This window comes from Peromyscus californicus, unplaced genomic scaffold, assembly GCF_007827085.1.
Source record: "Peromyscus californicus insignis strain IS unplaced genomic scaffold, ASM782708v3 Scaffold_14__1_contigs__length_90479793_seg_2, whole genome shotgun sequence".
In the NCBI taxonomy this organism is placed as follows: domain Eukaryota; kingdom Metazoa; phylum Chordata; class Mammalia; order Rodentia; family Cricetidae; genus Peromyscus; species Peromyscus californicus.
Genome location: NW_026294436.1, coordinates 14,079,861 through 14,107,240, shown reverse-complemented (window position 1 = coordinate 14,107,240; position 27,380 = coordinate 14,079,861). Strand labels below are relative to the sequence as shown.

Genomic DNA, 27,380 nt, shown 5'->3' with positions numbered 1-27,380 from the left:
CTGGTTAGTGAACAGCTAAGAGTGAAGACAACCTGGGATGGCCAGACTTCCTGAACTTTCCAGAAAATACCAGAAAACTCAGGGCTGAAGAGGCGGCTCCACCGGTAAAGAGAGAGCTCGCCACACAAACACAAGGACCTGAGTTCAGATCCTCAACAGCCACATCCGAAGCTGCGACCTCAGAGACAGAAGGACCCTGAAGCTCGCGGGTTCGCTTGTCTGGCCAAGTCTGTGAGCACTGGGCTCAGTGAGAAACCCTGTCTCAAAAATTTAAAATTGAGAAAAACATGGAGACCATCCTGTGGTTACACACACACACACACACACACACACACACACACTCGCATTCACCCACCACCACTACACTACCATCAGAAAAACACAGTTTGGGTTACATTTCTGTGTTTTAAATGTTGGCACTAGGTTAGCTTTTTTTTTTTTTGAGACAGGATCTTGCTCTGCACCCCAGGCTAACATCACTCTCATGGCAGTCAACATAAGCTTAGTTCTAGCAAACACAAACCTGTGACAATACTAATCCTAAGAAACTGGAAGAGAACTGGGCACACAGAAGCTGGGCAGTGCCAGCCTGGGTTACAAAGGAGACCTTGTCTCAAAAAGGAAAAGAAACATGGTCTGGGATGTAGCTCAGTTGTTAGAATGCTTATCTAGCATGAACAATACCCTGGGTTCCAACCCAGCCACACATAAATCAGGTATGATGATGCATGCCTGTGATTCCAGCATTTAGGAGGTGGTGGAAGAAGAATCAGAAAATCGAGGTCATCCTTGGCTTCGTAGTAAGTCTGAGGCTAGCAGGGGGATACCTGAGATACTGTCTCATAAAACAAAGGGATAGCCACCCAGTGAGATGTAGACACATGTCCCAAGATGCTGAAAGTCTAGCATGCCTTGCCCAGTTAAAGGCAGGGATGGGCACAAAACAAAGTAGGACTCTGGGCATCTCCCTCGAAGGCAGAGAGAACCCTCTTTCTGTCTCCCAGCTGTCCCCCGGGTCAACACCAGAATCTTCCAATTCCTCACACACTCACTGACTTCCAGCTTCACGCATAGTTCCTGTTAGGGTCTAGAGTCCTATGTAAGGGCTACAAGTCCTTCTGTGAATTGGTACTATTATTTATTGAGAAAAGTCCTTGTCCTCTCATCAGTGACTAAAGACATCTGCTGGGTTGGGGAAACGGTGCAGGCAGTGAAGTGCCTGCCTTGTGAGAACAAGAAGCTGAGTTCAATCAACAGAACTCCCATGGATGGATGGAAGGAAGGAAGGAAGGAAGGAAGGGAGGAAGGAAGGGAGGGAGGGAGGGAGGGAGGGAGGGAGGGAGGGAGGGAGGGAGGGAGGGAAGGAGGGGAAGGAGGGAAGAGAGAGAGAGAGAGAGAGAGAGAGAGAGAGAGAGAGAGAGAGAGAGAGAGAGAGGAGGAAAGAAAGCCAGAGCTCTGACACATGTTCAAAATCCCAGTGCGAAGAGACAGAGGCAGTGGAGTCCGTGAAGCTCTTTGGTGAGTTTCAGGTAAAAAAAAAATAATGGAGCCTATATTTAAAAGGGTGTGTGTGTGTGTGTGTGTGTGTGTGTGCGTGTGTGCGTGCGTGTGCGTGTGTGTGTGCGCACATGCATGACATCCTGAGGAATGATGCCCGAGATTAACACTCTGGCCTAAACACACACACACACACACACACACACACACACACACACACACACACACACACACATCTTCTTGTCTTACAAACCTAGAGGCGTGGCTGCTCTGAGACCCTGCTTCTCAGCCCCCAACTAACAGCTTCCTGCTTCAGAAACTTGGATGACGAGAGTCACCCAGCGTGGCCTCCACCCCTGGGCTTTTCCCCGTGCTCTCCCTGGACCACAGTGCTCTTCCTGCTCTGGTGAGGTTAAAACCCAGCAAGACACCCACAACACACATAGTCTGAACTTCTCCACTTGAAGACACATCTCCAGGGGCAGCTCCTCAGCTGTAATTGAAATTAACCTCTTAAGCTTGCTCTGAAATCATTCAGGAGGCCCAGATGCCCTGGGTAAGTGGAGAGGCAGGCTGGTGTGATAGAAGGAGGTTTAGGAATCAAATCCAAATTCAAGTCTCTGCCCCAGCCTGCTTTGGAAAGTTCTAGAAACTTCCACATGTGGAAAAAAAAATCTACTACTACAGGGAGCTATGGTTTGCAGTGGGCCTTTCACAAAAACTGTATGACTGAAGAAGTCTCTTGACTCCTCAGAAGCGCTCCAGAGGCCGCCCCAAGTTCCTGTTTAACCTAAAACCACACAGTCAGCCTTCGATGGCCTCATTTTATTCTGAAGCAGACTGCAGCTTGCTTTGCGCTCCTCAGTTCCTGTCCCCAAGGATGTACACACACCTATGTGAAGCATAGAAGACATGGGCGAATGTCCGTAAAGTGTCACAGCAATTGATACAGAATGTATCTGCTTCATTGCCTCTAGTGAAGAAGTCATGCACCCCTGGGTGGCTAAACCCTATTCCAGGATTAGCTGTGATTGCTACTTCAAAGTATTTCCTGAAGCTGAGGAGATGCTTGCATGGTTAAAGTGTTTGCTGCTCAAGCACAAAGACCTGAGTTCAGATCCCCAGCACCCAAGTTAAAGATGAGCACGGTGGTGCAGACCTACACTCCCAGCCATGACGAGGTGGAGACGGGAGGATCCCTGGGGCTCTCTAGATGACCAGTGAGCTCGGGTTCATGGAGAAACCCTGTCTCAAAAGATATGGTGGAGAGCAAAAGGATCAAGCTTAGCTGACTCAGTGAGCTCCGGGTTCATGGAGAGACCCTGTCTCAAAAGAAAGGGTGGAGAGCAAAAGGATCAATGCCTGCTGTTGGCTGTGAGCTCCACAAATGTATGCTAGGTGAGTGCACTGTACACATGCATACAGTACACACACACACAAGGAACTTCCTGGGTCAGTACCTAGAAGATGGATAGATCCCTGTCACAATATTGACTTTTCAAAAGTAAATGGACACTCTGTGATTCCCTGAAAGCAAGTCATTCTCTGGAAGACACTGTACTTAAGAATTGTGACCAAAACCAAACCAAAGCCTGCCTTGTGTCCTTTAGTTTCACAACACAAGGAACAGAGATAAAGCAACATGTATACAGAAGAACAGCTCACCATGACATCATCGCAAGTGAACTGAATCTCAGATTCAGAAAGAATAAATGTCTGTCCTCTGCTCCAGCATCAAACCTGTTGTGGCAGTTTGGACTTTTTACATAAGAATGGTCTGACCTTGGGTCACAAGATAGAATTACACTGCTCAGATATATTCTTGGCAAGCCCCCGGGGTATAATCCGCTCTACAAGGCTGAACAAGTAGCGGCCAGCAGAATCTCTCACTCTCATCATGACCACGACAGCATCCAAGATGTCTGAGATGTTTTTAAATTAAAATGTGTCCCCGGGGGTGGAAGTGCGGGGCTTGGTAGGTAAAGTGCTTGCTCTGCAAGCATGGGAACCTGAGTTCAATCCTCGGTGGGCATGTGAAAAACGGGTCATGGTCATGTACACCTGTGATTCTCTTACTGGGGAGGTAGAGGCATGGAGATCTCTGGAACTCACAGGCCAGCCAGTCTAGCGGAACCAGCAAGCTCCAGGTTACAGGAGGATGGAGAGAGATAGAGCAAGACACTAATGCTGACCTCTGGCCGAGAGAGAGAGAGAGAGAGAGAGAGAGCTCTCAGGAAACAGTCCAAGCCACCAAGAGTAGCAAGCATCACAGCGCAATTTTGGGGTATGCCATATCCTTAACAGCAACACCAATACCAACATCTTACCAATGTTCAAGCCTCGGTTTAGTATCATGCGAGACCATGCAGTAGTCCCACTGGCCATCACTTTCCATTTCCACAGTTTGTTATGCTCCACCAACCACAGTCTGAACATATTAAAAGTAAATGTCCAGAAACAGACAATACGTTGTAAATTATAAGTCATTCCAAACAGTGTGATAAAAATCTTCCTACTCCACATGTGAATCATATGTATGTCTCCTATATCCACGCTGCATATGCTACCTGCCCATTCGTCACTCTGTGGTCACCTTGGTCATCAGATCAATAGGCTCATATAGTGGAGCCTACGTTCCAATAACTTTATTTCACTTTAACAATGACCCTGGATTCAAGAGCAGAGACTCTGGCAACTCATACATGCCAAAAGGAAGCTATACTATGCTTCCTTTAAGTGAAAAAATGCATGCTCAACAATCTATTGTAGATTCATTTCTGTTACCCATGTGCATAACGTGTGTGTGTTTGTGAAGGTGGGTATGTGCGTGTGTGAGTGCAGGTGCAGGTGTCCTCAGGGGCCAGACAGGGGTGTCAGATTCTTTCTTTTTTTGGTTTTTCAAGACAGGGTTTCTCTCTGTAGCTTTGGAGCCTGTCCTGGAACTTGCTCTGTAGTCCAGGCTGGCCTCGAACTCACAGAGATCCTCCTGTCTCTACCTCCTGAGTGCTGGGATTAAAGGTGTGCGCCACCACCGCCTGGCGGGTGTCAGATTCTTTGAAGCTGAGGTTACGGGCCATTGTGAGCTGTTGTGACTCAGGTATGCCCATTCTTGCCTTCCATTTAAACCTAAACTTTGTGTTAGGACCACAAGGTGCACTCAGCAGAAGTCACTGGACCGCGCTGTCCTTCCTCCCAGTATGGCCCCTTTCCGGCTTTTCACTATTACTTGTTTTATTGGCCTATTGAGTATGGCTGGCCAAGGGCCGCTAGTTAGGGCTGCCAGGACCCAGACTCTGCCCCTAACAACCCTGATAACGAAGCGCTTGCCAAGGAAGGCTGCTGGCTACCACACACCATAAGGGAGGGACACCGGACCAAGGAGACCCTCCTGTAGACCCTTCCCATCCTTGAGACCGGAAGCAAAAGCCTTTCCCTCTGCAATGGACCTCTTGCACCTTCTGCTGACCAAGTTTAGCACTGCGTAGGAAAACACTCAAGGGGCCCGGATCCATCCTCACACGGCAGGCAAAGGGGATGGGGCGGGCAGGCTGTCAAATCAGCAAGGGGCACACGTGTTAGGGTCAGAAAGGGTTGGAGAGGCTCAGATTCATATCCGGAGACAGACGTGTGTAGTTTCCGTTTGCCAGAGGACTTCAGACAACTTGGACACTAAAAATGAAAACAACCACTTGACTGAGGAAATGGCTCCATCAATAGAGCACTTGCTGCACAAGTATCAGGACCTGAGTTTGGATCCCAGAACACACATAAGAAAGCCAGGTCCAGTAACACACATCTGCAATCACATTGTTCCCATGGTAAGTTTGGGAGGCAGAGATTGGAAAATCCCTGGAATCATGTAGGCCAGCTAGCCCGGGATATGCAGGAACAAACAAAGGACCTGTCTCAAATATGCAGAACATAAGGACTAATGCCTGGGAATGCACATATAAGCTTCTATGTACACCTGTGCTCCACTACTCACGCACATGAACGTGCACACACATGCCTACCCTATCGCCAATGCACACGACACTGGAACTTGAAACAGTGTTCTGGCATAGCCCCACAAATACTGTGGCCTTCTATCAACTAGGCCTTGAAAGTGCTAAGAAGATCCTAGATCCCCTGCTCAGCTGGTGCTGGGGATGGAACTCAGGGCTTCCTGAATGCTATGTAAACACTCTACCGCTGAGCTGCACCCCAAGCCTCCCCAGTCTTCTCCCACATTCACAGAAGGAACACTCTCTGAGAGCCTTGCCAGCGTGTGCTAATGGGTTCTTGCTTAGCAGTTCTCCCTGTGAGCCTGGCATTGTGGGTATCCAATTCTTTCCTGCCTCAAGCTTTTAAGTAGGATCTTGCTTTGTAGGCTTTCCTGAAAGGGCAGAGAAAAGCTCTTCAAATGAGTGCTAGGCCGGGTAAAGGAGACTGCTAATTCTCTCCTGTCACACCCCAGAAATATGGCAAAAGAGCTTGCTTCTCACTGGCGGCAGTTCCAACCCCAAGAAATTGAAGACAAACAGTTCTTACCCACCATGAAGCAGAACTTTCAGAGGCCATTCAAGGTGAAAAACCACCGCAGAGTAAGATGGGGGCCCTCTCTTTCTGAGGTGACCCGAGGAAGCATAGGTAGACAGCAATGTGGGATGTCAGCTCTGGCTAGCCCACCAACAAAGACTCTCTCCAAACTGCTTTTTGAGAGGTACTTTGGGGGGATTTTCTTGTTATTTGCATGTATGTGTGGGTGTCTATGTGAGTGTATGCCACACGTGTGCAAGTGCCCATGGAAGCCAGAACAGGAAGTTGGATCCACTGGAGCTGGTTACAGGTGGTTGTGGGCTGCCGCTATGCATGCTGGGAACTGAAAGTGAGTCCTCTGGAAGAGCAGTGACTGCTGTTAAAATAGTACTTCTCTGTATGTTAATAGATGTGTTTCTCTGTGTGCGTAGGTGTTCAGGCACATGTGTACATGTGTATGTAGGGTAGAAAACAACCTCCACTGTCATTCTTCATATGTTATCCACTATTTTTTTTTTTTTTTTTGACACACATTCTCTCAGGCCTGGAGTTTGCTGAGTAGTCTAGAATAAGCTGGTCCTGGAGCCTGTCTCTGCCTCCTCAGTGCTAGAATTCTAACCGCATGTCACCATGCCTGGCTTTTTACATGCATTAGGAGGATCACTGACCTCAGGTCCTTACTACCTGGGCCATCTTCCCAGCCCCCTGTAGCATATTTCATTTAGCCACAGAGTTCTTCCCAGTATCTGTGCCTTCTCCATATCTGGAGAAGGGGATCATCTGGAAAAGGGGTCTCCACAAAGGACTGTCCAGTCAGGTTGGCCGGTGAGCATGTTTGTACGGGGTTACATCCAGTCTGTGAATTGAGGTGGGAAGGCCCCGCCCACTGTGGGTGGCAACACTCCCTAAGCAGGGGATTCTAAACTATAAGAAGGTGGAGGAAGTGAGATTAACACTGACATGCACACATTAATTCAATGCTCTCTACTCTCGATGGTGCATGTATCAAGACCAGTTCGGTTTTCTTGACTTCCCTGCCAAGATGTACTATAAACTGGAATTATGAAATCAATTAACCCTTTCTCCCTGAAGCTGCTTTTGTCAGGGTGTTTTATCACAGCTACAGGAAAGGAACCAAGACAGGTAATTTTACACAGCATATTTTTAGTTGTGCCTCAGTTTTTTTGTTGTTGTTGTTTTGGGGTTTTGTTGTTGTTTTTCGAGACAGGGTTTCTCTGTGTACTTTTGGTGCCTGTCCTGGATCTCGCTCTGTAGCCCAGGCTGGCCTCGAACTCACAGAAATCCACCTGGCTCTGCTTCCCGAGTGCTGGGATTAAAGGGTGCGCCACCACCGCCTGGCTGTACCTAAGTTTTGAACAGTCTGTCACATGAAGCCAGAGTGGAATCTCCTACTTGCACCACTGATTTTGCCATTCAAATAATTTTAGGTTTAGGAGCATTTCAGATTGGGGATTAAATGAGCTTGTATCTTATTTCATTTTTAATTCGAAAAATGCACTGCTCAGTCAACATACAAGGGCCAGAGAATGAGCTGAAGCTACTTTCAAAACTCACCCAGGTGAGTGACGACAGAATTCCATCTCAAGTTTATTTGACTCCAAAGCAAAAGAGTGTGAAAAATGAATCAAAATTCAGAAAGCATCTAGCTAAAGGAAAAAAAAAAAAGCAATACATGAGCTGATTGCTAACACATTCTAGTTTCTCAGCTAGGTTTTGCTCAACATGTCTACACAGAAAGCCCATATATTATGGAGTTACTGCTTCCCCCTTCCACAGAAATCTCAAATCAAGAAAGCCAAAAATGGAGCTAGAGAGAGGGCTCAGCAATGAAGAGTGTATATTGCCTGGGCAGAAGCTCTGTGATCACGTCCTAGCATCCATATCAGGTGCCTTCACAGCTCCCTTTAACCCTAGGGAGACTGGAACCCTCTTTTGGCCTCTGCAGGTACTGCACTCATGTGTACATCCCCCACTGAGACACACACACTCTACATAATTTATTAACTAGTATTTATTAAAGCAAGCCAGAAGTTTATCCTCTAAATCTTCAGATAGAGCTAATTCTAGTACAGGGATCAGTGACCGTACCTCAGCTCATCAATCTTGAAGCAAAACATCGTTTTTAAAGGCAGTGTGTCAGGTTGAGGATGCAGTACATTCTGATAGAGTGCTTGCCTGGTAGGCGTGAAACCCTGGGCTCCACCTAGTGCTGCCTAAACTGGAGGCGATGGAGCACCCCTGTAATCTCAGCAGCAGGAAGTGAAGGGAGGAGGATCAGAAAGTCAGAGTCATCCTCCGCTGCATAGCAAGTTCGAGGCCAGCCTGAGCTACGTGAAATTAGAGGGGGAAATCTGTTCACAAAGACAGAAAGTAATGGTAGGAATGATCCACTTAATGGGAAGCAGGGGTCCCCAGCCAGGGCCGGAGTGCAGAACCACATCTCAGCAGGCTACATCTATGCAAGAGACTATCTAACCTATTGTGTTTTGTTTGTTTGGTTAGTTGGTTTTTGTTTGTTTTTTTTTGTTTTTGTTTTTCGAGACAGGGTTTCTCTGTGTAGTTTTAGTGCCTGTCCTGGATCTCTCTCTGTAGACCAGGCTGGCCTCAAACTCACAGAGATCCACCTGCCTCTGCCTCCCGAGTGCTGAGATCAAAGGCATGCGCCACCGCCGCCTGGTCTTAACCTATTTATTTTAAACACAAAAGACACTATATAGTCAAGCCTGGAATGCAATCAGGATAGCTCTCTGGGAAGGTTGGAAATCTGGGAAGCCATAAAGCCGACTATTATAAAGCTGTCCATCATCCATGTACATGTCAGTGACATCCCTCTGCCCCCTTACACTGACACAAGAGATAATCATTTCCTCCCTTCTGGTCAAAGCCCATTGGCATGAAATTCCTGCTTTCCATGTCTGTCTCGCTGATCTGGACTTCTCAAAGGCAGAGTCTGCACAGTCCTGCTTGAATCTCCAGAACCTTCTATTGGTGAGAGCATTCGAGAAGCATCCAGAACCTTCTATGGTAAGAGCATTCCAGAAGCATCATGGTACCTCCCTAGCCCCAGACCTCAAGGTCATTCTAGATCCAGTCAAGTTGGCAGTATTAACTGTCACATGTGTATAGCACCAGCAACAGCATGAATGTCTACAATACCTTCCCAAACACAGGCATTTGTCCAACTCACTTGTACCCAAATCAAGGTCCATCTGCCCACTTCTCCCACCAAGAGTTCTAACACACACACACACACACACACACACACACACACACACACACACACACACCAGGACTTTATAGAGAGGATATGACAACACCTTCCTTGCATAATCACAAAGATAGTTAAGGAAACTCAAGCCCCCAAGGTTCTAGGACACAGCATGCTGTCTCACTGAAGACACTGTTTCAGCCCAGCAGGTTATTTTCATTTTGTTTTTGTTTTCTGTTGCTAACCAAAAAGCAACTTAGAGAAGGAAAGGGTCTACTTAGCTTACACTTCTAGGTCAAAATCCATCTCTGAGGGAAGTTGGAGCAAGAGCCTGGAAGCAAGAAGCATGGAGGAATATGCTTCCTGGCTTACAAAACGGCCATGCTTAGCTGGCTTTCTTCAGGACCATTTGCCTAAGGAATGCCGCTGCCCACAGTAGGCTAGGCCCTCCTACACTCACTAGCTGTCAAGACAGTCCCCCACAGACATGCCCACAGGCCAATCTGATCTAGGCAATTCCTCAGTGGAGGCTTTCCTCTCCCATGAATCCAGGCAGTGTCAAGATAACTAGGATATATATAATGGCTCCATTTTCTGACCAAGGCCTCCCATGCCAAGCAAGACTCCACAGGCAGATTAAGGCTCTTTACACAGTCGTGTCAAACAGAGAACAGCGACCATACGAAACCAAGAGGATCACCCTTAGATGCAGAGCAAAAATGTCAGATGGAACAGTATAAAAGATGATGGCCAGCCCACCTCCATTAACCACTTCCTGTGTTGGGGGTGAACTGTCTCCAGAAACAGTAGGAGATGAATGACGCCCCACTTGGGGGAAGGAGATCTGGAGCACTGGAGCTTGTTTCTCTGGCCAGCAGTATTTATTTCCTGGTCAAGCTTTAATTCTCTTCCTTTACTACTCACACAGAAAGTTCTTCCAATCATGACCCTGCCTCAACTAAAGATCCGGAGTCCTTATAAAGAAATGCTAGCATAACACTATGGTTGTTTGGCCCTATGTCCTACATGAGTACTGGATTGCAACACGAGAATTCCCCATTCAGAACCTGGGAATCCAGCTTGATCTCACAAGATCACAATGAAACAATCTGCAGTCAGCCATCTTCCATCTGTTGACTGCCCTTCAGTAAACGCCAGCTTTAATACATATAAATTAAGCCCGCACCAATTAAGCCGGGAAGAGTCAGATTTTTTTTTTTTTTAGATTTTATGTGTATGAGTGTTTGGCCTGCATGTGTGTATGTACAGCATGTGTATGACTGGTGCCTGCAGAGGTCAGAAAAGGACATTGAATCTCCTGGAAATGGAGTTATAGACAGATGGTTGGAAACCCCCATGTGCTCGCTGGGACCTGAACCCAGGTCCTCTGCGAGAGCAGCAAGTGCTCTTAGTTGCTAAGCCAGGTCTCCAGCCCCTGATTTAATTTTTTTTTAAATGTCTCATGAATCCCATGCTGACTTCCAACTCATGATGTAGCCCACAGTAACCTTGAACTTCTGTTCCTTCTGCCTCCCAAGTGCCAGAATTACAGAGCAGTGCCATCATGCCTGGCTGGTGAGGTGCTGGGGATGGAACCCCTGAGGTCAGCCCTTTTGCATCTTAGAATGCAAGCTCTGAAGGCAGGAGAGGGGCCTCTTAAGCCCCCCCCCCCTTGATGTAGTCAAGCTTCCAAAGCTAGCCAAAAATCTGATTAGACAAAAAGGGTGTTCCCCAACCAGGGACACCTGTCTATCACCCTGTGAATTCATCCCAATCATCCTGTGCTCTCCCCCAACCCACACATCCACAAACCCACTCACACACTCTTTCTGAAGTTAAGGGAAGTGAGAGGCTTTGACCCCAGGCAGGACACAGGCTCCCTGCAAACAAAATGCAAACGAAGAGTCCGCCCATCCAGACAAAGCTCCTCCCCAGCAGAAAACTCAATGTCAAGGACAAGGTGAGACAAGCATTTTTGCATGGGCCTCGGATGCAGCAAATTGCAGTCTTTTCAGTCCGTGAGGTTCAACAATGAAACGGAATCATTTCTCGCTATCACTTGGGAAACTTGCAAGTTTCAAGGTCTTTTTGGCAGGTCCCCTTCTCCTTTAAGAAGGGGAGTATTTCTGGAGACACAAAACCGAAGGGAGAGGGTAACAGACGGAAACATGAGGGACACCCCGTGACTCTTTAGGAAAACTAGATCCTGGAAGTGTTTATTTGTGTGTGTGTGTGTGTGTGTGTGTGTGTGTGTGTGTGTGTGTGTGTGTATTTTGCATGCATATGGAGACTAGGAGACAACCTGGCTGTCACACCCTGGAGTTGTTTACCAAACAGCCTAGGGGCTGACAGGCTGACTATTTCCTTTCAGTGCTGGGATTATAAGCACACCTTTGAAGGATTTGTTTTGTTTTGTTTTTTTTCCAGGGGTCCTAGGAATCAAACACTGGTCCTCATGCTTGCACAACAAGCCCTTTGCCCCGCTGAGTCATCTCCCCAGCCTAATCATTAAGTTTAGTGGAAGTTAGAGACATCCAAATTTCCAGAAAGCTCTCATTTACCATTCTCTAAGGCCTGGCTCAGAGGTGGCTCTGGAAGCAAGTTTGGTGTTTTTAAGGGCATATATGTTGCCAACCAACAAGCTAATCCTGTGTGCAACCCTTCTGGCCCCCTCACTCAGCATTTGGTATTTACCCCCAACAACAGGAAATGGGACTACTGGGAACTTGGGATGCTTGGGCAGGTCTGGTCTTCCCATTCCCAGAAGGAACAGGGACTGCCAGTAACCCCTCCCCCAGGACACCTGCACAGAGGCCAGGCACCCAAGGAGCCCTTTCCTTAGGGATTTTCCTAGTTGCTGTTGTCTTGTCTCTGAAGGCCGAGTAAGATACCATTTTATTAAAGATTATACACGAAATTTGAAAAATATCTTTGCTTAGTCGGTAGAACGCTTGCCTATCATGCAGGAAACCCAGGTTTCCATATAAGCTAAGTATGGTGTTGCCTGGAATTCTAGCACTTTAAAGGCAGAGACCGGAGAATCAGAAAATAAGGTCAGCCTCAGCTACATAGGAGTTTCAGGGTAGCCTGGACTGTATAAGGCCTTGTCACTCACAAAGTTCAGTCAAGAAAGGCCAAGCAGGTATACAGGGTGTGGGTACTGTCTTTCAACTTCAGCCTCCCCGGATGTTGAGTTTCGTGGCTGCCTAGACTCTGCTGCAGGCCTTGAAGAAATATAACGTCTTGGCTTTTCTTTAGTGGGACAAAGTCCAAGGTTTGAGGACTAGAAATGTAGCCAAATGACATGGGACTAACCAAGCTTGCATGAAAGGGAGCCTGATCCCCAGCAGCAGAGAGCAGTGGGGAAAGACCAGTTTCTGATGTACATATGCTATTTGTAGTGCCAAATAGCAGAATAAATAGAATGCTGGAAATAAAGGCACATCCAATCTCTGTTTTTCAGATAGTCTACTACTGTGTTCCCAAACAGCTAGCTCAGCCAGTCTTTGACCCCACCCCCTGCTGAGCATACAGAATTTTGACTAGATGATCATCAAACCCCATTTCCCTAGGACCCAACACGCCTTGAACAGCCAGCATGGTCTAACACAGTTTATTTCTGTACTATGCACAGTGCATTTGCACAGTGGAACACATAATACACAAACTCTCCTTACTCTTCTCATTAAGTACATATCTAGTCATTACCAAACTTTCCCAATTCATTCATTTCTATATGCTGCTAAGTAAGGACAGTGAGACCAAATTAAACGAGTTTATTTAGAATCAACCTGAAGATAGATGTGGTTGCTTTTCTCCTTGCTGGGACAAAGACCCAACAACAGCAACCGAAGTGTTTTGGCTCACAGTTTCAGGCTGTACTCAGTCCTGGAGGGGAAGCCAAGAGGGCAGGCGTACGGGGGGGTGGGCAGCTGGTCGCATTGCAACCCCAGTCAGGAAGTGAAGAGAAATGAGTGCTGCTGCTAGCTTTCTTTCTCTCCCTGTCTGTCTGTCTGTCTGTCTGTCTGTCTCCCCCTCCCCCTCCTCTTCGGGACTCCGGCCAATGGGATGGCGCTGCCCACATTCAGGGTGCCCTTCCCCGACTCAGTTCAACTGCTCTGGAGATGCCCTCACAGATGTGCCTGGAAGTGTGTCTCCTAGAGATGCTAAATCCAGTCAGTTGACAATGAAGAGTGGCCATGCACGCAACTGATACACTGAATAGAACTGGTAATAATACAGACTTGACTGGACTTTTGAAAATATGCATCTCCTTAGAAAATACTGGTCTGTTTGTTGTTGTTGTTGTTGTTGTTGTTTAATTGAAGAACTGTGGGAAGTCACTTGCTGACAAACCTTGGGACCCATACGGTAGGAGAGAACTCATTCCTATAAGCTGCAAGTTGTCCTCTGACTTCCAAAGATGCCCTGCAGTGCACATGTAAACCTGCACACACTCATCCACATATCGACATGTGCACATGCATATGAAATAAATGCCATTAATTAAAAAAAAGATACATTCAAAAATTTGAACCAAGAGGGGCTGGAGAGTCAGTCGGCTCATCAGTTAAGAGCACTTGTTCTTACAAAGGACCCAGCACCCACATGGTGGCCGACAACCATCTGTAACTCCAGTTCCAAAGGACCCAACATACACCTCTGACTTCAGCAGGTACCAGCATGCACATGGTTCCAACATACAAGCAAAGGAAACACACACACCTGTAAAATGAAAAACTAATAAAAGAAAAAAGCTGAAACCAAGATTCAGAAAGCTCTAGAACAAAGTGGTCTTTTGATTGTCCTAGAGGCTCTTCACCTCTCTTCCCAGAAATCAACAGAAAGACAGCACGAAATCTCCTCAAAACATACCATAAGGTCCTTTTACCTTAAAATAAGATGTGCCCTGGCCGACTGAGATTCATGGACTTTTGTTGAATTATGACACTCAAGCCCGAGGGGCAGGAGAAGAGAAGCTAAATTCCTCTGAGCCCTGCCAAGCCCGTAGGCACCAGCCTCCTGGGGTTGGCAGGTGAAAGGCAGGAGTAAACCACACGGAACAGAAACAGCTGATAATACCTATCACTGTAGACTTGAACTTAAGGTCAGGGCGTCCTGTGGGAGGAAGAGGAAGAGGAGGAGGAAGATGAAAGACACATTTCTGGGCACACCTGTGAGAGCTAGCCCACTCCCATGAGGCTCACCAACGCGGGGGGCGAGGGGTGGAACTGGCATTCATTTCAGAGACTTCCCCTCAATGACACTCAAAATGCATCTACTCCCCCCGAAAAGGTCAAAGGGGTTTACTCACCAAGCCGATCGTGTCCAGCACAAATACAAGGCAAAGTAAAAATGTAGGGTTCCTATATGTTATTAGGAACTAGAACCGCTTCCAGCGGCAGCATGGACACCTGAAAGTATCCCAGCCAGTTTTTCTCTGCGGGTGTGTCTAGCTCCTGGCTTCCTATCATTCCCTAGCTTCTATTTATAGCATCGGTCAGCCTTTGGGACACTGCGGTGATCAGGTGATCAGGGCTGACTTCTCTCCAGAACTTGCCGTATTCAGATTCCTGGGCTCCGTGCCTTTCACACAGTTCTAGAAACTTAACTAGACCACCTTGCAGGACAGACAGGAGCCCAGACAACGCCAGGTCGATGATGGAAGGGATTACCTCTTGACCAGGACAGCTTAGCGGCGCATGCCTCTTGCTCTCTATTTAAACCTAAGCCTCATGTCAGGACCCCGAAGTTGGAATTGTGGGGTCACTGGCCCTCTTTGTTTCTCTCCCCGGTGTGAATAAAGTTCCTTTCTCTGCCTCTCACTGTGACTTGTTTAACTGGCCTATTGAGGATGGTGGCAGATCCCAGCTTGTTGGGGCTGCCAGAGTCCAGGCTCTAATCCTGACAGCTCTGGGGACACACTTATTAAGGGCAGTGTCTTTGGGACCTGAAACACGGGAGCAGCTCGATAACTTCCTGTCTGTTGACTGGGCAGCTTTATAATTCAAGGTCAGTGTCACGACATCTCAAAGAGCGTCATCTGGGTCCCTGTCTTCAGGAGCAGTCATTTCCTGCTTCCACTGGCTGTTCTCATCCTCTCCTGCTTTCTTCACTGTCTGTTTTGGATGGCCAGTGTCCTTTCTCCTCCACTCATCACCTTCCATCGTATCTGGCTTCTGCTCCTTCTTATCTCTGGTCTCCCTGAGCCCCAGGGTTTCATGCCTCTCGCTAACCCACCACGTTTTCTTTTGAGTCTATGTCCCACGTCCTGAAAGATAATCTCACTGGCCCAGGAATCAGGGGACACAGCGTACAACAAAGGCATCTAGGCACAAATTAACATCTCCAGTCGGGATAAGAGGAAACGCTCTGACAGCAAAGGCCAAAAGCAGCTGCATTCACTCTCCTTTTTAAAAAAGATACGACTATGTGGGGCCAGAGAGATGGTTTGGTGGGTAAAGGAGTCTGCCACTAAAGCCGACAACCTGAGTCTGATCCCGGGACCCACACGGAGGAAGAAGAGAGACTCCTGCTAGTTGCCTTCTGACTTCAGGTGTGTACTCCCACATGCATGCACACATACACGCACACACACACACACACACACACACACACACACACACGCATGCACGCACACACGCACGCACACACGTAATGCAAAAACGATAATAATAAAAGTTAAAAGGTGAGTATGTGGCCTTAGGGACCACTCAGTCAGAGCGCTTGCCTAGCATTTGTGAAGCCCTGGGTTGGCTCTCCAGGACCACATGAACCAAGTGTGGTGGTGAACATCTGTAATACTGGCATTGGGGAGACAGGGACAGGCAGGAGGATCAGGAGTTGAAGGTCATCCTCAGCTATACAATGAGCTGAGTTCCAGGTAAGCCTGGGCTATAAGAAACACTTCAAAAGTAACAGAGGCCGAGTAGATGGCTCAGGTAAATGAAGTACCTGCCCAGCCAGCCTGAAGACTCTGAGTGTCAGTAACTCCAGTGCTTTGTGGGTGAAGGACAAGAAAGATCTCAAAGGCTCCCTGGACAGCCAACCCAGCTGAATTGAGCTGAACTGAGCTCAGCGTTCAGTGAGAGACTGTGTCTCAAAACATAAAGTGGAGAGGGGGCTAGAGGAAGACACCCAACATCAATCTCTGGCCTCCGTGTGCAGGCACACACAAGTGTACATAAATAAAAAGTACATATTCAGGAAGTCCTCCCCCACGGTATTGTGTCCAGAGTATCTGTGTACAGTCTTCTTTTTATAAATGGTTTCATGATAGCAAGACTCTCCCAGGGGTTGAGGGTGGGGACCATCCAGTTCAACAGATGCTGAGAATCCAGAGAGCTGAATGAGAGGGAAGACGAGGGGCTAGAGAATCTCCATGTAGACTGCAGAGATAATTAAGAAAAGTCCTGTAAGCGGAGGACCCCGGTCCTTCATGAATGAGTTCGGGCCCTCACTACTGAGCAGAAGGCTTCCAGGCATCCCGGGCCTCAGTATAGGACTTGAGTCTGTTTCATAAAGTCCCCTAAGCAAGCAACACAGTAGGAACTTTATCGCACAGACTCAAAGCAATGCTGTACTTCTCAAATGAAGGAACAGATGTCCAGGCAGGTGCAAGACACAGTTCTACATGTGTCTACTGGCCCAGGAAGCTTCTAGCATCTCACAGAGACACTTTAAGGGAGGAAGGGCCTAAGGAGCTCCAGCTTCTACCCTCAAGAGTCTGAAGCAGTGGTTTGACTTGTCCAGAGTCACATAGTGCAGAGGTCCTGACTGTCTTCCAGAGCCTCTGCACACGCTTGCTGGTATGGGGTGGTTGCAGACCGTGGTTCTCAACCTTCCTAATGCTGCGACCCTTTAATACAGCTCATGTGGTGGTGACCCCCAAGCATAAAATTATTTTCATTGCTACTTCATAACTGTAATTTTGCTACTGTTACGAATTATAGTTCAAATATCTGATATGTGGTCGCTGGGAAAGGGTTGTTCGACACACACACACACACACACACACAGGTTGCAATGTACAGGTTGAGAATCACTGCTCTAGAGTTTCAGAAAAAGCACAATTCTGGGTTTCAGGGGAGAAAAAAATTTGTTTTTCTTTGAGACAGGATCTCATGTATCCGAGGCTGGCCTAGAGCTTGCTATGTATAGAGAATGGATACGACCCTCCTGCCTCTATCTCCTAAGTGCTGGGGTTACAAGAAGATACCACCATGGCCAGTTTTTTAAAAGTATTAGTGTATGATGTATATACATGTGAGTACGGGTCTGTGTGTGTGTGTGTGTGTGTGTGTGTGTGTGTGTGTGTGTGTGTATGAGAGAGAGAGAGAGAGAGAGAGAGAGAGAGAACCACAGCATGCATGTGGAGGTCAGAGGTCAACCTCAAGTGTACGATCCTCAGTCCCCCATATTTGAGACAGTCTCTAGTTCTCCACAGCTGTGCACACCAGGCTAGCTGCCCCTAACTTCTGGGCTTCTCTTCACTGCTTCCCACCTGGCCTCAGAAGTGCAAAGGTTACAATTTGCTGCTGTGTCCAGCTTCACGTGGGTCCTCATCCCCCAGCCACAATGATTCTTCTTCTTCTTCTTCTTCTTCTTCTTCTTCTTCTTCTTCTTCTTCTTCTTCTTCTTCTTCTTCCTCCTCCTCCTCCTCCTCCTCCTCCTCCTCCTCCTCCTCCCCCCCACTGCTCCCCCTCCCCTCCCTCCTCCTACACAAAAGGGAGTGGTGCTGCTGAGGTCCCTCATTGTTAGAGCAGTGGCTGGTGCGCAGGAGCGATGAGGAAGGGATTGGAGAAGGAACAGGGAAGAGGAGAGAGAAGACGGAAACAGGAGATTGACAGAACACAACTCTCACGTCAAAGGGAATAAAAGATGATTTATTCTGGAGCCAAGTACGAATGAGCATGACCCAGGAATAAAGGGTCAGCTCCCCCAGATACCACGCTCCCATGAGGAAGCAGTTTCAGAATTTTTTTTTTTTTTTTATAGTGGCCAAATAGAGAATGTCACAAGCCAGTGCTTTGTAAATGCAATGGTACAGCATCCAGTTAGCAATTACAATAATACCCAGAAATCTCTACCTATAGGTCTAAGATGCTATCTGATGACATTCTTAGATTTGGGCTGGAAGAAGGTAGAGGTCTGATAAGTTAGTACATTCCTACAGGTTTTATAAAACAGTCACAAGGATGTCAGGTCAGACCCAAAATGGGCAAGGAACGGCTATTAAGTGGGCTAAAAACAGCCCAAGATAATTTGGCCTGGACCTGCAACATTCCAACTCTTCGCAATCAGAGTTCTAATTAGGCCTCAATCTTGAACAACATTTTTTTCTGGGACTTCAATTCAACATGGCCTCAAAAATCTTAGGGCGAGTCTCTGGGAATTACGATTTCTTTTTTTCCTTCTCATCACAGATCTTCAGCTTAAAAAGAAAACCAACTGTTCTTAAACGTCAGGATGAGCAAGCTCTGGGTGTTTCCTACCTGCTAAGAACACTGCAGGAGAATGCAGTCTGTACAAACCAAGCTCCAGACGGCAGAGTTTGGCCTCAACACTGGAATGACCTGGGGTGTTTCAGACCAAAGATTCCAGGCCTGCAAGATAATAGCTTAGCAGGTGCCATCATGTGTAGTGAAGGAGAGAGCCTTTGACTACCACCTGCATGCTGTAGTATGCACATGCACACACACACATACACACACACATACATACACACACACACACATACACACACACGCAAGCATGCACAATACACAATTTTAAATAGAAGACAAAGAGAAAAAAATTGGTTTATTACATCTCAGACATAAGGGAGGATTCCAGTGTCCTGTCCCCAGCCCCACCAGCTCAGAAAGCATCCCTCCCAAATGACAGCCGGCATCTCTTTGTGCACCTGCTGGGACCTGGACTTACTTTTTTGCACATCTGTACACACTGGCTCACAGACAGCCTGTCTCAACCAGACTAAAGAGCACTACAGAGGGCCAAGTGCACGTCTTCTCCACGGTGTGTGCAAGGCTCTCTGGACAAGAACAAGCACACAGAGGCTCCTTATTAAGAGTTGTAGAACCATGGCTCAAGACGTAAGAAACTTGCACCACAAGCCTAAGGACCTGAGTTCAATTCCCAGGACCCACAGTGGCAAGAACCAACTCCACAAAGCTATCCTTTGACTCCCACACATGTGCCTTGGGATGCACCCACCCACATACACACACCCACACACACACACACACAACACACACAAATAAAAATAAATGAAGGTAGTCATATAGGAAAGCTTAATATGTAAGTTCCCAACATAGAAATGAAAATCTGCTTTTCTTATATTTTAAAATTTGGGCTTGAAATCAAAACGACCTTCCAGGGGGTTCAGGCACTGCCCTAATGTCAAGTTCACAGACGTGTATCCTGTGAGCACAGGACTTGCCTGTTTATGAACTCTGATAAGGATTTACAAGAACAGCAGAGGAAGAGACAGAAGACAGCAGACACATTCCCAAATGGGGAAGGAGAGGGGAAGGGAGGGTCCCCCAAGGGGGCCAGAGCCCCAGAAATAATGAGAATAATGACTCTATGGGCATCTTCATTCCAATGTCCTGTGCCCTTACTGGACGGAGGTAGAGTGCTCACCGAGGTTAGGGAGACAGCTCAGTCCTAAGGCACCACTCTACAAACACAGGGACCTGAAGCCAGGTAAGACAAGCCGGGCATGACGGCACATGCTCACATTCCCAGCACTGGGTAGGCAGAGACAAACGGGTCCCTGGGGCTCAGTGGACAGGCAGTCTAGCAGACTTGGTGAGTCCCAGGTACCAGTGAAAGAGTCTATCAAAAACAACCAACCAACCAACCAATGTGGGGCGTGGGGAGATGGCTCAGTGGTTACTTGGGATGCAAGCATGGGAATAGGAGTTCAGATCCCTGGAAACCCAAGTAGACGCCGGGTGAACATGGTGGCCCACCTGTAATTCCAGTCTTGGAAGTCAGCGACTGGGGATCCCCAGAACAAGCTGCCCTGTAAGATTAGTCTTACCAGTGAGCTCTGGCTTTGCCTGAGAGACCCTGCCTCAATAAGGGAAGTGGAAGGACAGACAATTCAGGACAATTCTCAATATCAATCTCATCTGCCCACACACATGCATACAGATCAGCACGGATGAGCACACACATACATATATGCATGCATACCACAGGCCTGAAAAAATGAATTAGCTCTTGGAGAGCCTCAGAGGCTATGCTGTGGCCTCCACAAGCATGTGCACACACGTACACATGTACACACACACACACACACACACACTAACAGCAGCACAGGGACAGACAGTGGCTGCTACCGTGGCCACACATTGCCTGCCCAGCAGTTACCATTTGTCAGCCCTGGCAGACACAGGCCTTGATGGGAAGGGACAAATCTATTCAGACAAAGACTATGACACAGCCTGTCACTTCTAGGAAGGAAATAAGATTTATAGCCCAGCACTTCAACTCCACTGTCTGCGAACAAGTAGGTAGCTCAGAACAATGCCGCTGACACGAGACACACAGCCATTCATGCGGCCACACTCGGCCCATCCTGAAGACTCCCCAGCTCACTCAAGAGGAAGTCTTGAGCACCCTGGCAAAGGCAGCCTTCCTCCATCGCCCTGACTTCCCGCCGCTCTCAAGGCTAATCTCACTTGCTTCACCACATCCATCTCCCTGTGTCCCCCATCCTTTCATGTGTGTACATGTGTGTATGTATGCGCACACACATTCTGCGTATGTGTAAGCATGTCTGTATGTGTGCAGGTGCATGTACATGTGTGTGCATGTGGCTGGAGAGATGGCTCAGTGGTTAAGAGCACTGACCGCTCTTCCAGAGGTCCTGTCTTCAATTCCCAGCAACCACATGGTGCCTCACAACCATCTGTAATGAGATCTGGCGCCCTCTCCTGGCCTGCAGGGACATATGCAGGCAGAATACTGTATACATAATAAATTTAAAAAAATAAAAAATATGTGTGTGCACATGGAAGCCAAGGGACAATTGAGGTTTCCTGGGAAGGAATATAAAATAGATTTTGAAGGTGGATTGAAGGTAGGTGGAGATGGGAGTGGGAGGGATGGGGTGGGTGGAAGGAGAGAGCATAGGGAGAGATAGCTGGAACTGGGGAGCATTTGGGGAGGGGGAGAAACCTAGTGCAGTGGAAACTTCCTGGAATCTATGAGGGTGACCCTAGTGAGGACTCCTAGTAATGGGGGATACGGGGTCTGAACTCCCATCTCTTATAACCAGGCAAGGATTCTAGTGGTAGGACTGGGTTGCATTCAATTGAGTTGTTGGCTTTGGTCTCAAGGAGATCCTCCAACAACCCAGGCTGATGCTAGGGCAGAGAGTTGCTCCCGTGGGGCCCCATTGCCGAGGACAACATCCACACACCTCGCTGAACATGGAGAAGTAGAGCTGGTACCTGCACAGAGCCTTCACCCCTTGTTCTGGTCCCTTTGGTGAGGGACGGTACTCTGTAGACTACCAAAAGACAAACATGGACACTAACCCAGCCACAAAACCTTTGACCAACCATCTGTCCTGCTTGCAGGATGGGCTGGGGCAGCGGTGACATAGAACTTGTGGGAGTGGCCAATCAATGTTTGATTTAACTTAAGGCCCACTCCACAAGAGGGAACCCATGACGGACACTGTGTGGATAGCCAGGAACCGGCCTGGATGACCCAGACACCTATGTTAGAACTTAACATGACTGGTCAAAAAAAAAAAAAAAGTCAATGAAATGATTCCTAACGATATTCTGCCATACTCACAGATCAGTGCCTTGTCCAGGCGTCATCAAACAGGCACGAGGTCCTGTGCATGTGTTGTGGATTTTAGCTTGTTTTTGTGGGACTCCTCTAACAGTGGGAGCAGTGTGTCTCCGACTCTTCTGCCTGCCTCCAAATCCTTGTCATCAGACAGGCTTCCTCCAGCAGGAGCTGGGAGCTGGCGCAGAGACCCACACCCAAACATGTGGAGAGAAGCCAAAATGGGAGGTCTCCACCACGTACCCCCCTCAGAAGAGGGGGTGGAAAGACTGTAGGAGTCAGGGGTGGAGGACACCATAAGAACATGGCCCACTGAATCAACTAAGCAAGGCTCGTATGAGACGGAAGTGGCAAGCATGTGGCTTGCATGGGTCTGCACTAGGTCCTCTGTGTGTATGTGTTGTGGATTTTAGCTTGTTTTTGTGGGACTCCTCTACCATGTGTCTCCGACTCTTTGTCTGCTCTTGGGACTCTTCCGCCTCTCGAGTGGCCTTGCCCAGCCTCCGTGTGAGGGCTTTCGCCTTGTCTTATTGTATTTTGTTGTCGTGTTTGGTTGTTGTCTCTTGGAGGCCTGCTCTTTTCTGATGGGAGATGGAAGGGGAGTGAGAATGGGGAGGAGGGGAGGTGGTGGGGGAGCTGGGAGGAGTAGAGGAAGGGGAAACTGTGGCCAGGATGTACTGTATGAGAGAAGAATCTATTTTCAATTTTAAAAAAGAAAAAATATTAAAAAAAAAAAAAACCCACAAAATTTAAATGATCCAGTAATTGAAATGGGGGTGGGAGGGGAAACTCCTATAACATTGACAAGAGAAGTTACTAGACCAGCTTTTGGAATGGGGGGGGGGGGCGGATCACTGTTTTTCCAAACAAGGAATAAATGTTCAACCCCCAGAATCAGTGGGAAAAACAAGGAAAGGGCATGGCGTAAGCAAAACTGCCACACCCAGCCAGGCTGGATACACCAGTCTGCCCTGGAGAAGTCGCCAGCAGCCCTCGGGTAGGGTGAAGAAGGCAGAGTAGCTTTCCGTGCATGAGTAGACCCACAGCTTCACCGGTCTGCCCCGCGTCCCCATGGGGCTCCAGGGCATTCCAAGTCTTTGTTCCTGAGCTCTGCATGCTTCTGAGTCAGCTCAGCACACAGACGGCAGCGGGCTGGCCTCTGCTGAGAGGGCAAAGAGCGGGGTGATGGCGCGCTCTTCTTTTCTGAGATGGGTCTCACGCAGCCCCACCTATCCTCAAACTTGCTATAGGCAGCTGATGATGACCCTGGACCTGTGGTCCTTCTGCATCCTCCTCCTGTGCTGGGATAACAGCCATGCACCAACGATAAATACCCTGGTTATGGATTGCTAGGAATGGAACCCAGGACTTCCGGCAGGCTAAGCAAGCCCTCTACCGACTGAGCCCCAGCCCTACGAAGACAGTATTCTTAGGAATTTAGTTAAATTAAGAAATAATAGCTTAGCGTTAAGAGCTCCAGAGTGGAGTGCAATGTTTACTTTCAAATCTATCACCAATTTTGGAAGACATGAAAGTATTAATTCCTCAGAAATGGTAGGCAAGCAAGTTTCCTGGAGTGCTAATTTTTACCTTCTGTTAACCAAAATGTTTGAAGACAACTTTAATATGCCACAAGAAAACATTCTGAAGTAGCTGCAGAGCTGTGCACACATGCCATTCACACACAAAATACATTTTTGTCTCTTTTATACTCGCTCATTGTCAAACGCAGCCCAGCAACGAACACTTCCGTGTTAGGATGTAATATAAACTCCTCGGTGGAAGAGAAAGCTGGGCTGCAGTTATCAAGAGGATAAACAGAGGACTGGAGAGATGCTCAGTGGTTGAGAATGCTTGTTGCTCTTCCAGATGGACCTAAGCTTGGTTCCCAGCACCCACATCAGGCAGCTTACAGCCACCTGGAACTCCAGCCCTATGAGATCCATTATCGTCTGTCTACTAGCCTCCACGAGCACCTGTGCGCAGGCGGCATGCACACGCATATACATATCGAAAATAAAAATACCTCTTTTGAAAAAAAGAGTTCATGTAGAAAGAAGAGCTCAATGAAGAGGCTCTTGGTCCCAGGTTATCCTTTAAACCTACAAAGTCATCCCCCTGCCCCCCATTCCTGGTACTGTTCCAGCTCCTTTAGTTTACCTACTACATTGGATCGCGAGAGTCCACAAACTATGTATGTGGGTGTGAGTATGTGTTCGTGTGTGCGTGTGTACGTGTTCATGTGTATAGAGGCCAGAGGTCCACAGCAGGTGCCACTTCTCAGGGGCCGCTCATCTTGTTTTTAGAGACAGGGTTTCCCAGTTTACCTGGAACTCACCAACTGGCCTAGGCTGGCTGTCCAGCAGTGATCTGGGGGCTGGGAACCAAACCCAGGTCCTCTGGAAGAGCAGCCAGGGCTCTTAACTGCTGAGCCGTCTCCCCAGCCCCCAGTGCTACATTTTAAAGCTATCATATGCACACTTAGACATACCCTGTTATTTTGGGATACATATCAATAACAATACTAATCAAACTAATTCAGCTCACAGGCAATTATTCCCGAAGGTGTCATTTTTTTATCCTTCCTAAAAATCAACGGGTGGAGAGAAAAAGAAAGGGATGCGAATTGGTGGAGCAGCAGGTTTGTCTCAAGGTGCCGAAAATGACTCAAGAGCAAGTGAAGGTTTTCTGCTAAGCCAGATTCATTAACGCGGCAGGAGGTGCGACACCATCTGGCACCCCTGTCCAGACAAGACACACTGCTCAGGATCAATTCTGAACCTGAAAGGCAAGCAAGTTTATTTTTACCCTTTAAGAAAAAAAAAAATGCATGCACAAAACTACAAGGACATATATGTCTGCATTAGGCATGCCAGGGACATTTAACAAGCCTGGAAAAGAGGGATCCAATACCGGGAGCCAGCAGAAGCGAGCTGGCTTTCATCGCAAGTGATTAAACACTCTCCCAGCAAACCCCACAGGGCCTGGGCAGCAACTCTTTAATAAACCACAAAGATGTGAGGCATGCAAGCAAAAGAAAACTGCCTAGGATCCATAGATACCGGACTCCGACTGCAGAGGCTGGGCAAGAGGGCTCCCGGGCAAGTCCAAGGCCAGCCACCATGGGACATCTGCTGGGAACAATGGTGAGACAGGACTCTGTCTGGTTCTCCCTTGGGGAATTGCATTTTAGAAGCTCAGATTTTAGCATCTTCTTATTCCAAGTGAAATTACTCCACACACACACACACACACACACACACACACACACACACACACACACAGTCATTTAATACTGTTCAATGCCTCCCACCCAAAGGACTGGTCAGTGCTGGAAAAGCACAGAGGAATTTTAAATATCAGTAAATCATTCCATGGACTGCAGATACGTAATGGAGAGATTTTGTTATGAAATAGAAAAATGGAGAAATGACTCAGCAAGCAAAGTGCTTGCTGCGCAAGCCTGAGAAGGACCTGAGTTCAGATCCCCAGAACCCACATAAAAGCAAGGCACAGTGCTGTGACTTGCAATCCCAGAACATCTATGGAGGAGAGGAGGCAGAAACAGGAGCATCCCCAGAAACTAACAGGCCGAACACTCCACCTCTGTGCTACATCCCAGCCCCACATTTCTGCTCTTCACTTGGAATAAAAAAGACTTGCCTGATAAAATACACAGGTTTAGGTTTTTGGACTAGTGGCATTACGTATTTATTTCAGAAAAGTGGTTCCATTTTGTAGTCCTCAGTAATATGATATAAGAGTGTAGATATATCCTGTGCTCTCAACAAAGTTTCTATTATTCATATTGTACTGTTGTATAAAAACTGCTTGCAGGGCCAGTGAGATGACTTGCCACCAAGCCCGATAACCTGAGTTCAATTTCCAGGACCACATGTTAGAAGGGGAGAACCAATTCTTGAAAGTTGCTGCTTTCCACACTCAACACTTGTTGCGAGCCACAGAACTATGAAGTAGGAATTCAGCTGACAATGGCAAAAGCTAATACCTGGAAGAGTCAAGAACTTTTCCAGGGGGTAAAGCCAAAACTCAAGGAGTCTTGGTGATATGGGCTGTGTTAGCTGTTTCCTGCAGCAAATTCCCTGTGTGCTACTGTAGCTTTCACACTTGATTCTTATCCCGAGAACTTCTAACAGTGTGGTTGATCATCCATTGGGCACAATTTCCCCTATATAATTGGGGTATTTGGATAACATCCCCCGACTGTGTTGACAACAGTCACAGTCAAGACCCCTTTTTCAGGCCTTTGTTCTCCCTTTTAGCATTACTCAGAAGTCTGCCTTTCTGTAATTATCTTCATTAGCAAACTTCTGGCCAGGGCCATCTACGGACAAAAGTATTTTATCTGAGATACTTCTCAAACACCCAAGGACAGACTGCAGATAGATAAGCATTCAGACTACCTGCTAGTTCCTGAGCTATGGTAAGTATTTTCACTGAGACAACTGCCAAGGCCAGGCGGATGCTAGATACAGAGCTTTGCTTCTTGTGCAAAATTAAGCTTAAATCCTTCTTTTTCTCATAGCTCAAATGTTATCCTTAGTTCTAAAGATGCCCCCTTTAACAATTAACTCAGAAGGAAAGAGCTTTTACAAACCAGGTACATCGTGCTGTGACACAGGTTGACTAGCAACCCAGAACACTCCCGCTGCCAGCAGATAGGAAAGTGCTGCCCTAAGCTAACCTCAAACTGACACATTCTTAACTCCTTGTACTTTTACCTTGGTTTACCAATCAGCTTATTATCTAACCACATTTAGGAATGCAGTATTACATACAGATTCCCCCTTTTTCCCTTCTTGGATTTTCCCTAATTGATTCTAGGTCTCTCTCCCTCTCCTCTGACCTTGTCCCTTTAAGAGTTCATCCTTGAGTCATCAAGAAAGTCTGACAGTCACTGCCTGGTGTCAACTCTTATCTGCTTTTATGACCCTGATAGAATTCAAGCCTGGTGACCTTGCTTTGGCCAGAGAATTGCTGATTGTATGGGTACATAAACTGGACACTTTAGAGACTGGGGGTAACTAAGATAGAGCAATGGGAGAGAAAATAACCTAGATAGGACAATGAGAGACTAGCAGAAGAAGGGACAGAGAATCAGGCAAGAGAGGAGCTAAGTAGAGAGCAGAAAAGAAGCTACATAGAGAGAATTGACTTAGAAGAATAAAGTGATTGGACTAAAGAGCTCGGTGTGTGTAGATTCATTTGATAACCCTCAGAGTAATTCTCTGCCGCTGGTAGCTTCTTCTCTGGACCCTGGGAGAAATCTCCACCAGGCAGGTACTGGTGGGGAATTCAATAA

General features: G+C 47.4%; 1 protein-coding gene across 5 annotated transcripts in view; it reads right to left on the bottom strand.

Annotated features, from left to right (window-relative positions):
* Mgat5 (alpha-1,6-mannosylglycoprotein 6-beta-N-acetylglucosaminyltransferase) overlaps positions 1-27,380 on the bottom strand; it is a 291,422-nt gene that overhangs the window by 210,767 nt on the left and 53,275 nt on the right. Inside the window, exon 1 of one of the 5 annotated variants that reach the window (XM_052736797.1) lies at positions 14,559-14,667. The exons of the other annotated variants lie outside the window; for them this stretch is intronic. The gene's annotated coding sequence lies outside the window, so the exon portion shown is untranslated. Of the gene's footprint in view, positions 1-14,558; positions 14,668-27,380 lie in introns of those variants that run through there. 5 annotated transcript variants of the gene reach the window in all.